Source organism: Rattus norvegicus, chromosome 1 (genome assembly GCF_021556685.1).
Source record: "Rattus norvegicus strain SHRSP/BbbUtx chromosome 1, alternate assembly SHRSP_T2T, whole genome shotgun sequence".
Lineage (NCBI taxonomy): Eukaryota > Metazoa > Chordata > Mammalia > Rodentia > Muridae > Rattus > Rattus norvegicus.
The window spans coordinates 45,367,232-45,376,984 of record NC_141534.1 but is presented as its reverse complement, the minus strand read 5'-3'; the positions used below and the strand labels follow the sequence as shown (position 1 = coordinate 45,376,984).

At 43.2% G+C, this 9,753-nt stretch overlaps 2 protein-coding genes across 4 annotated transcripts in view; one reads left to right on the top strand and one right to left on the bottom strand.

Annotated features, from left to right (window-relative positions):
- Oprm1 (opioid receptor, mu 1) overlaps positions 1-9,753 on the bottom strand; it is a 253,689-nt gene that overhangs the window by 51,476 nt on the left and 192,460 nt on the right.
- Ipcef1 (interaction protein for cytohesin exchange factors 1) overlaps positions 1-9,753 on the top strand; it is a 202,924-nt gene that overhangs the window by 89,675 nt on the left and 103,496 nt on the right. The window contains 1 exon segment of the mRNA NM_001415951.1: positions 182-228. The gene's annotated coding sequence lies outside the window, so the exon portion shown is untranslated.

Here is a 9,753-nt window from a genome sequence, read left to right as displayed (position 1 = left end):
TACAAATTCAACTCTAAGACATTGATTTACTGAATTTGAGATTAAAAGCCAATTAATGAATTATCATTATGGTGAAGTTTATCAATCATAATGCCGATACCTTCTCCCTCTACCTAAAGAGGGATATGATTTTATGAGCAGTATAAGCCTATACTTAACTGAAAATATTTTTCTCTTCCAGATTTTGTTTCTGGCAGTCTGACACCCAGTATGGCCACCGAAGGCAATGTGAGTACCTGTGTGAGAATGCTCTGGAACACGGCAGGCTTTAGAAATTCCCATTTTGATGAATAAGTAAAATACGAGATGAGTAGACTCAAGTTCCCAGTTCTTCAGCTCATCAGCTTCAGTGGAATCACATGACCCTGTTATCAGGTTTCAGTCTTAGGACCCTTAAGCAGCAAGACCTCTGGCTGTTCAGAGATCAAGAATACAGCCCTGAACTGAAGAAAAACCTTCTCTGTGTTTTAGGAAGACGATCACTAAGATACTGTGAAACCTCTTATCAACTCTTATAGGACAATTTCTGTTAATAGTAATTGCATTGAAGTTATGGATTCCTTTAAAAACTATAGCTGTCTGTTTGCCTGAAATACATATGTAGCTTGAGCAAGTGTATTATGTATATGGGTAAACTTAGGCAGGAAGAATGGGTAGGTTTGTCATTGGGATGCAGCATTTGTCATAGAAGCGGATGTGGACTGGCATGGGACTGTCAGCTGTGATCTAATGACCTCTTCAGAGGTGCAGAAGTCCCTCACAGGTGCTGGAGCTGCAGCTCAGTTGACAGTAGTGGTTTGTATATGCTCAGCCCAGGGAGGGGCACTATTTGGAGGTGTGGCCTTGCTGGAGTAGGTGTGGCCCTGTTAGAGTGAGTATGTCACTGTGGGTGTGGGCTTTAAGAACCTCATCCTAGATGCCTGGAAGCCAGTCTTCAACTAGCAGCCTTCAGATGAAGATATAGAGCGCTCAGCTTCTCCTGCACCATGCCTGCCTGCCTGCTTCCATGATGATAATGGACTAAACCTCTGAACCTGTAAGCCAGCTCCAATTAAATGTTGTCCTTGTAAGACTTGCTTTGGTCATGGTGTCTGTTCACAGCAGTAAAACCCTAAGACAGTAGAGTAGTTGCTTAGGTTCAAATCCAAGCAACACTCAAGCTGGGCATTGTGGTGTACATCTTTACCCTCAGTACTTAGGAGGTGGAGGCAGGAACACAAGAAACTCACTATGTGACCAAGTTTAAGTGATTTATCAGAAGAAGAGAGCCTAGACTTGGTGCCAAATTGGGCGTGTGAGTGCGGTTTCCAAGGCAAGTTGGAGCAATAGCAAATGGGGAAGGTGTCCCCTGGACAGTTCCTGGAAGCTGCATCAAAGTATCTTGTAAAATCTATGGCTTCTTGTTCACTTCATGTCCCAGACATACAGCAATGAGCATACTTCACATCCGATCTAATTCTAAATAGTAGGAAAAGCTTGTCATGAGAACTAATGGAAACTCTGACAAACGGGGCAGGAAACTGAAAATGAAAAGAGAGAATAGTTAGGTATGTTCTGTCATGTCTGTAGAGTCACCATTTCAAATGAAGGCAAGCAAGAGGTGGCCACTGGACACAATGGATGGTTGCTTTTGGTTCCAGATATGTAAATAGAGTGGGAGTAGGAGAATTTTGCCAGAACCTGAAAGAGTATGAGCTGTTGTAGGATATTGCCAAAAGGTTGGTTCTACCATGAAGGGTAAAAGCAAATGAATATCATAAGTGTGGAGAGGAAGGTGCAGGAGGTTAGAGTAACCAACGTTTATGAGAATATAAAATTTTAGTTGTGTTTATACTGTGTGTGTGTGCGTGCGCGCACGTGTGCATGCTCGTGTGCCTGTGTTTGTGTAGGTATGTAAGTACACATGTCAGTGGGTCAGAGGAGAACTTGAAGACATCAGTTTTCTCCCTCTGTTTTGTGAGTTCTGGGGGTGCAGCTCAGGTCACCAGCCTTTGTTCCAAGTGCCTTTACCTGGTGTGTGATCCTTTGACATGCCCATGATCTACTCTTGAATTTGTTCACTCACTTGTGTGTGAATGAATACACGTGCACACTGGCACATACCCAAGGTGTGCACTTGGAAGCCAGAGGACAATTTCCTCCAGTGGATTCTTTTTTTTTTTTTTTTTTGGTTCTTTTTTTCGGAGCTGGGAACCGAACCCAGGGCCTTGCGCTTCCTAGGCAAGCGCTCTACCACTGAGCTAAATCCCCAACCCCCCCTCCAGTGGATTCTTTTTCCTCCTCCTACCTCGTAGGTCCTGGGGATTGGTGATTAGGCTTGGTGAGCCATCCTTCTAGCCCTCAAAGTTCATGAAAATTGTAAAAATGTGTGCGCCTATAGGCATATGTATATGTTATAAGGACAGAAATAGAAAAAAACCCAACAACAGTGTTGTCAAGGCCTTCAGTGATAACATGTTCCCTGTGTGGCTTTAGTGTTTTGCACTGGAAGGATGTCATTATTCAACTGGGACAAATTTGTCTTCTGTGTGTAAGAGGAATGGGATATTTAGGTAACAAGAGAGCATCTAACATTGAAATAGTCCCTGAAATTTAGAAAGTAGAAGAAAGTTATGCGTTCTCTTTTATGCATGGGTCCTTGCTGATGAGGCTTTCATGAAGTTGTGGGTGTGAGTGCCATGTAGGCCCTGAGACTAGAAAAAGACAAGAAAGGGAAAGGTGTGGAAGAGGGGGAAGATGATAAGACACAGAAGAGGAATGTAGAAAGGAAGGGAGGAAGGGGGGTGGAGTTCAAAGAGGGGAAGGGGCGGGGAGAAGAGAGCCCAGAGGAAGGGCAAGGAGAAACAAAATTTGAAAGTCCATAACGAAATGTAATTGTATATGCTAATTAAAAATAAAAATGAAAGATATCTATTTAATAACCACTCCGAATCTAATATCAGTTGGGGTATGGGTTAGGTAAGAAGTAGAGATGTAATTATCTTCAGAGGAGGTGGTAGTTTGAAAATGGCTTCATAGGCTCATGGGGAATGGCATTATTTGAAAGGACTAGGGTGGAGGAAGTGTGTCACTGGGAGTGGGCTTTAAAGTTTCAGAAACTTAAGTCACACATGGTGGCTCACACTCTCTTCCTGCTGCTTGCTGATCCGGATGTAGAATTTTTAGCAACCTCTGCAGCACCATGTCTTCCTGTGATGCCGTGATGATAATGGACAGAACCTCTGAAACTGGAAGCCAGCCCTGGTTAGGTTAAATGTTTTCTGTTATAACGGTTGTCATAGTCATGGTGTCTCTTTACAGCAACAGAAGCCCCGATTAAGACAGATAAATTAAGATGGCCACATCTTTAGAGTTTCTGAGGTATTAGAAGAAAATGGCAGATGGGGTTAGCAGGTGTACTGTGTCATCTGTATGACCTCTGACTTGGAGCCATCACCACTGTGGCTCGTGACCCACTTCTCTTGGTCCTGAGCACCAGTGAATTCTGTCCTTTGGTGGAGATTGGCTATTTATGGAATCCCTCATTCCCTGAGCCACCCTGCACTCACTCCAGCTCCCTCAGTGGGTCTATTTTCCTATTTCTCTTGCTGCCATTGGCCCTGGGAGGTTCTATTAACATTGCTCTTAACATGGGGCATTTCTCCCAGGAGCTTTTCGACATTTACTCGCCTTTATTTTTCCATTCAGAAAATTAGTTCAATTTTCTGCTGTCATGTGTTCCCTATCAAGTGGGGCAGAGGAGACCTATTTTTGTCCTCCATGTTTCTGAAGGTTTGTTTGACACATCTGACCTATTGCATCTCATTTTCCCCTAATCTGATGTTTGCCGAGCTTCACGAGCTTCCAGTAATGCCTAGGGCAGGACGGCAAAGATGAGCAGCTTTGCGTCTCATGGAGTAAGGAAGACAGGCTCAGGCACGGTAGCTCTTCCTAGACAGACAGGGACTGGTATGATAGGTGGTGCCATTCTAAATATTTCAAATATTTCAAATTTTATTATGTGTAGCAGCAGTGCCCATTTAGATTATAGCTGGGTTATTCGTAAATGGGACAGAAGGGACAGTATTCTGTTTCCTCTTTGAAAGAAAACAGTGGAATTTTCAAAGCGAAAGCAGAAGTAATTGTCACACCAAGTGGTTCCTTCTCTCTTTGTACTATCCCTTCTGCAGTGTGATGCCTGGTCCTTCCCTCCTCTCACCGGACTGTCACCTGGCTATCTCTTTCCCTCAGTCCACCTAAATACTAGAGTGGATTTTCTTGTTTTGTTTTGTTTTCCCTCTCAGCATAATCTTTTTATTGATTATTTGTGAGTTTCATATAACACACCCTGATCAGGTTCACTTCCCAGTCTTCCCAGGTCTACCCCTACCTAACCCTTACAGCCTCCTCCAAGGAAAAGAAGGAAAGAAAGAAAGAGAAAAAAATGAATCCAAGTCTAATTTATGTTGCTCATATACTCATTGGAGATTAGTCAGACTCTCAGTGTCTAGCCCCTTAAAGAAAAAACAAATCCTTCCTGATCCCCCATGACAGAAGCCATCAATTGTGTAGAGCTACATGTTTTAATCACAATGTTTAAGAGTTCTCTCCAATGGCTTCCTGTCTAGACTGTTTCTTTCTTTAGGGTAGGGTAGGGTGAGGAAGGGTGGGGGCAGGAATGACCCATGTTGCTTCCAGGGGAGGGCATGTGGGTGTCTGTAGCCTTACTGCTCTCTAGGGCTATGATGTGCCCATGGTTCCTGCTGTGGTTGAGGGCTGTGTTGAGGTTCATGGCCTGCCAGTATTGCCGCTGGAGACCAAGTGGTCTGTGCTGTTGCCAGAAACTGTGTGGAACCCAACAGTCCATGCTGCTGCTGACTGTGAAGGGCCAGGAGGCTTCTTTTGCAGGTATTGGTGGCTGCAGACTCATAGATGGGAGTGAGAGACTTAGAGCAGATTTTCTTAAATGTAGCTGCCGCGGCATCAATCATGAGCTCACGTCCATTCAATGGCTAGCCATTGGACTTCCTTCAACCTGACAGTTTAAATCGTGGCTTACAAGGCCCTGTGTGACACGGCTTGGCCACTCAGCGTTGTCCTCCTGCCGCTCTGTGTTGAAGCTCCTTGGATCAGCCACGTCTACAGTGTTGTACCATAGGCTTGAAGTCCAGGGCTTTTTTCTTTCAAGCATTTGATGTGATCAGCTCACAGGCAGTCTTCCTTGACTGCATACTTCCGGTGGGTGAGCTTGCCTTCCTCCTCTGTGCTTCTGAATGCTCTGAGCATTCACGGGCAGACCTCATTATCCTTGAGTCATTGTATCCTCTCTATTTTTCTCTCCATCCCTTGCCTCTCTGCCTCTCCCTCTCTCTCTTTCTGTGTGTGAGTGTGTGTGTATGGGAGTTTTGTATGTGTGTGTGCAGTGTGTGTATATGAGAGTGTGTGTGTGTACAGTGTGGGTATGTGTGTGTGTGAGGATGTGAGTGTATATATATCAGTGTGTAGGTGAGTGTGTGTGTATGTGTGTGTACAGCATATAAATATGTATGAGTATGTGTGTAAAGTGTATGTATGTGAGTGTGTGTGTACAGTATGTATAGTGTGTATGAGAATGTGAGTGTGTGTATGTCAGTGTGTATGTGACCATGTATGTACGAGTATATGTGTATATGAGATATATGTATGTGAGTGTGTGTGCATGTGTGTGTATGCAGTATGTATATATGAGTGTGTGTAAAATGTATGTATGTGTGTTTATAGAGTGTGTATGTGAGTGTGTATGTACAGTATGTGCATGAGTGTGTGTATGTGAGTGTGTGTGGGTGTGTGTGCGCGCGTGCCTGTAGAGGCCAGACCTCAAGACCAGATGTCTTTCTCAATAGCATTACATCTTAGTTTTTGAGACAGGGATTCTCACTGGAACCTCCGCATTTGGCTAGAGTCACTGCCCAGTAAGTCCTAGAAGACGTTCCTATGTCCAGGTCCCTTGCTCTCTGAGTATAGATGTATGGCTCCATGCCTGACTATTTTATATGGGTTCTGGGGATCAAACTCAGCATGTCTCCATGTTTGTGCAGAAATCACTTCACCAAATGGGCCATCTTCCCCTCCTCTAGTCACCTTTCTCTCATGTCTGACTGGAAACTGCCCGAGAGCATGTTTGTCAATAAGTCCTTGACAATGAAACATTTTCTAACAAGTGATTATTGAATAAATAAAGAGTCACCATTTATAGACAGTGGTCTGAAAAAATTATTAAGGATCTAGGTCATTGCTTCTTGAGAGATGTTTAACTGGTCTAAGAATTCATCTCTGTATTCCTTGACATCCATATGCCATCATATATATCATCAATATATCATATATTATTCTTTAAGATGTAATTAGAAATTCTTAGGTTTTAGATCATTTCAGGGGAACTTGTTTTTCTGTGAGCCCTTTGAGATAACAGGACCACAGAAAAATGAGGCAGGCCTGATGCCTCTATTCCTGATCCTTGCTCTTTTACCTAAGGCTCCAAAACTGTCTTGCTTTCAGAGATGGCTCTTGTGGAGAGGAAACACTAAGATTAACTCAAATCAAAGCTTCATGACTGTGTTTCTTAGGAAATTATTTTAAATAACATTTCTTCACTGAATAGTACCTGAAGACAAAATGTCAGGTAAAAGGTGACTCTTGAAACAGAGTCTACTTAAGGAAGTTATGACTCCTTTGTTCCAGGAGTCATAATGTCTGACACTATGGTTGTGTTATTTTCTTTGATGCTGTTGGATTCAGCTGTGGTGTGTGGGGGCTCACTACTGCTTCTTCCTGTGTGGCTTCAGAAGAGACTCTGTATTGGCCCATTGCTCCTAAAGTATTTATTGCCTAGTTTTTAAAGTGATTGTGGCAGTCAATATCCTCTGATTCCTGTCTTTAAGAAACCTATGAGATTCTTCCCTTCTCTGGGCTGCAGTGTGAGCCCCAGGGAAGTGGTAATAGTTAGGGCTGAAGTAAGGAGTTTAGTCTCACTTGTCAGATCACTTGTGAAAGGAGGTGAAACCAAACTGGCAGGTTTGCGTTGTAAGTGATATCAGCATATGCCCTGCCTGAACTAAGAGAGCCAGTACTGCCTATATGAGTCTAAAACACAGGTCAGACCCCACAGGGCCGCTTCTTATCTATTCCCACAGAGTCTCATTTGGGAAAGTCTCAAGGACCGCTAGAGATGTGTTAATGGGCGCAGTGAGAGGTGCTTGCTATTCACCTCTGGAAAACATCTTTTCCTATGGCATCTATCCCAGGAGATTGTCTTGGGTTCGTGAGACAGTTGAGACATGCTGAAAAGGCATTGTGAGTTTGCTTGTTTGTTTATTTATTTATTTGAGAAAATAGTATATTGGGTAAAGCTAGAGGTGTGTAACACAAGTCTGTTTTACTCTCGGGGAGAAACTGAGGTCATTCTCCGGGTGGGCTGAAGTTAATATCAGGGCAGCATTTTTCCCCTATAAATTTTGGAGCAAGAAATGTACTGGGGTAACTTTTAGGTTGCCCAATGTCCAATGTCACCAATGGTTCCCTCATAAGGAAGCATTTTGCAGCCCAGAGTAATCCTGCAGCAGGAGGCTTTCCAGAGGTTTGTCAAATTAACCATTGGCAGGAACATGGGGATACATACTCCCTACTACAGCCATTATAGGGAGCAAAACCAGACACAAGGCATGGTGTTTTGATTACTGTGTGTCAGACATTGGGCTAGGTACTAGACATTGAACTGAAGATGTCTACAAGAACATGAGTTCTGCCCTGAAGTCTTGGCCAGAGACTTGGTCTGACTGCCAAGAGCCAATTATGAGCTGAAGTGTTTGAAGTAGAACCATAGCAGAATGTTAATCAGACTGTCCAAGGTCTACACTGTAGGTGGTGAGACAGGGTATGAGGTGTTGCTAGTTTGGGAAAGAACAAGATAGAGTTTGACACAGGCAGCAACTGCATACAGATGAGAGACTACACAGACACTAGAAGGCGATCTGGTCAGGGCAGTGATAGAGCACAGGTGTGGGATGAGGTAAAGGGCACAGAAATGATTCACAGCTCAGTGTTGAACCTTGGTAGGCAGTGTTACTATAATATATCCATCACTGTGAGCCACACAGGGTGATAACCATTGAAATCATGATACCTACCTCAAGAGACATCAGCAGCACATGCCAACAGGATTGGAGACTGAAGCAAAGTAACACACAGTTGAGCAAAAGACTTGGTCTGAGCCACTAGTTAGAAGTAATGTCTGCGTTAACCACAGTGGTAAAGTTCCTCATCTGTGAATAAGAGGGCAAACTAGGACATGCCATGTAGAACCTTGGGTGGTCACACATAGGTATCATTCCAATGTCTACAAATACAGAACATCAAGCAAAGTTAAGAACCACCCAGGAGCTAATTAGCCAACTTCCAAAGCCAGAGAAGGCTCGACATAGAAGTGGCATTTGACAAGGTCTCAAAGGATTAGATTAACCAGGGGAAGCATGGAGTATGGAAAGACATTTACAGAGGTGCCTGAGACTTCTGCGGAGCAGAGAAAAACAATAAGGAGATTTTAATTTAATAATAATGATTTAGGAGATGTTCGTTTGTATAACCAGTAGAAGAGACACGAGGTTGACATTTCAATTATAATTTCAAGAGCAGATTGCTGTAAATGAAGTGTGTGTCTTGCATCCAAGCACATAGCTGTGAGTTCACACTTGGCAACACTCTAGTCTTCTTCAAGCAAGTATCAATGATAGGCAAAGGGAAACAGAAAGACAAGAAGTTATAGTTAGTGTCAAAAGCTTACTCTTCACCTCTGAAAATCAAGCCCGGAAGGCAGTGGTGTTACTGAGGCCAAGGGCTTGGTGGGTTCCTATTTGGTGGTCTGATTTTGCGTTCGATGGCAGGTTCAGAGGGGGAACAAAACAGTCAGTAAAGGGAAGGAAGAGTCACTCACTGGTGACAATGGCAAACCGAGTCTCCCTGTGTATGAAAAGGGCCGTGGAGAGAATAAAAGAGAATACCATTGCCAAACCACTAGCCACAGTTACACATTTGCCAACCTTGGGAGGAAGGAAACCCAGACAGGCTCACAAACAGGAAGTCAAGAGAAGAGTCAACTGGATGAGCCGCTGGGTGTGCAAGATTCCTCGTGAGCATTTCAAGAGAGATTATAGGGCGAGCTCTTATTAAGTTGAGGCAATCTGTAAACCACCGGAGAGGAAGGTAAGAGATGGAAACAGGAAAGATGAGAAGAGGAAGAAGAGTTTTATATAAATATAATTTTTAATGGATAATACGTGTGTATCTTCTCCCTGCTACATTCACATGCCAAAGTCCTAATCCAATTCAAGATGGAATACTGTTAAGACATATGTTGAGAGGTCATAGGTCACGAGGGTGGTGGCCTCATGAATGGCATTTGTGCCCTATTCTGGTAAACAGGAATTTCCTATTAGCCATGTGAGGATATATTAAGATCATGGATGTCTTTGGGTCAGGAAGAGGTCATCTCCATTGTTAGCAACTTGACCTTGCCTAGATATCCCAGCTTCTAGGACCAAAAAGACATTTTTTTCTTTGACCCAGTCTGTGGTTTTCTGTTGTAGCTATCCGTACTAAGAAAAATTTCAAATAACATTAAACATAGTTTCAGTAAAGATAGGATATACAATAAAAATAGGAGATCATCATTTCCATTAAGAGTGTTAACTTTTACAAACAAATCAAGGATGGGACTTTAAAAACCTTTTCTTTCTTAAA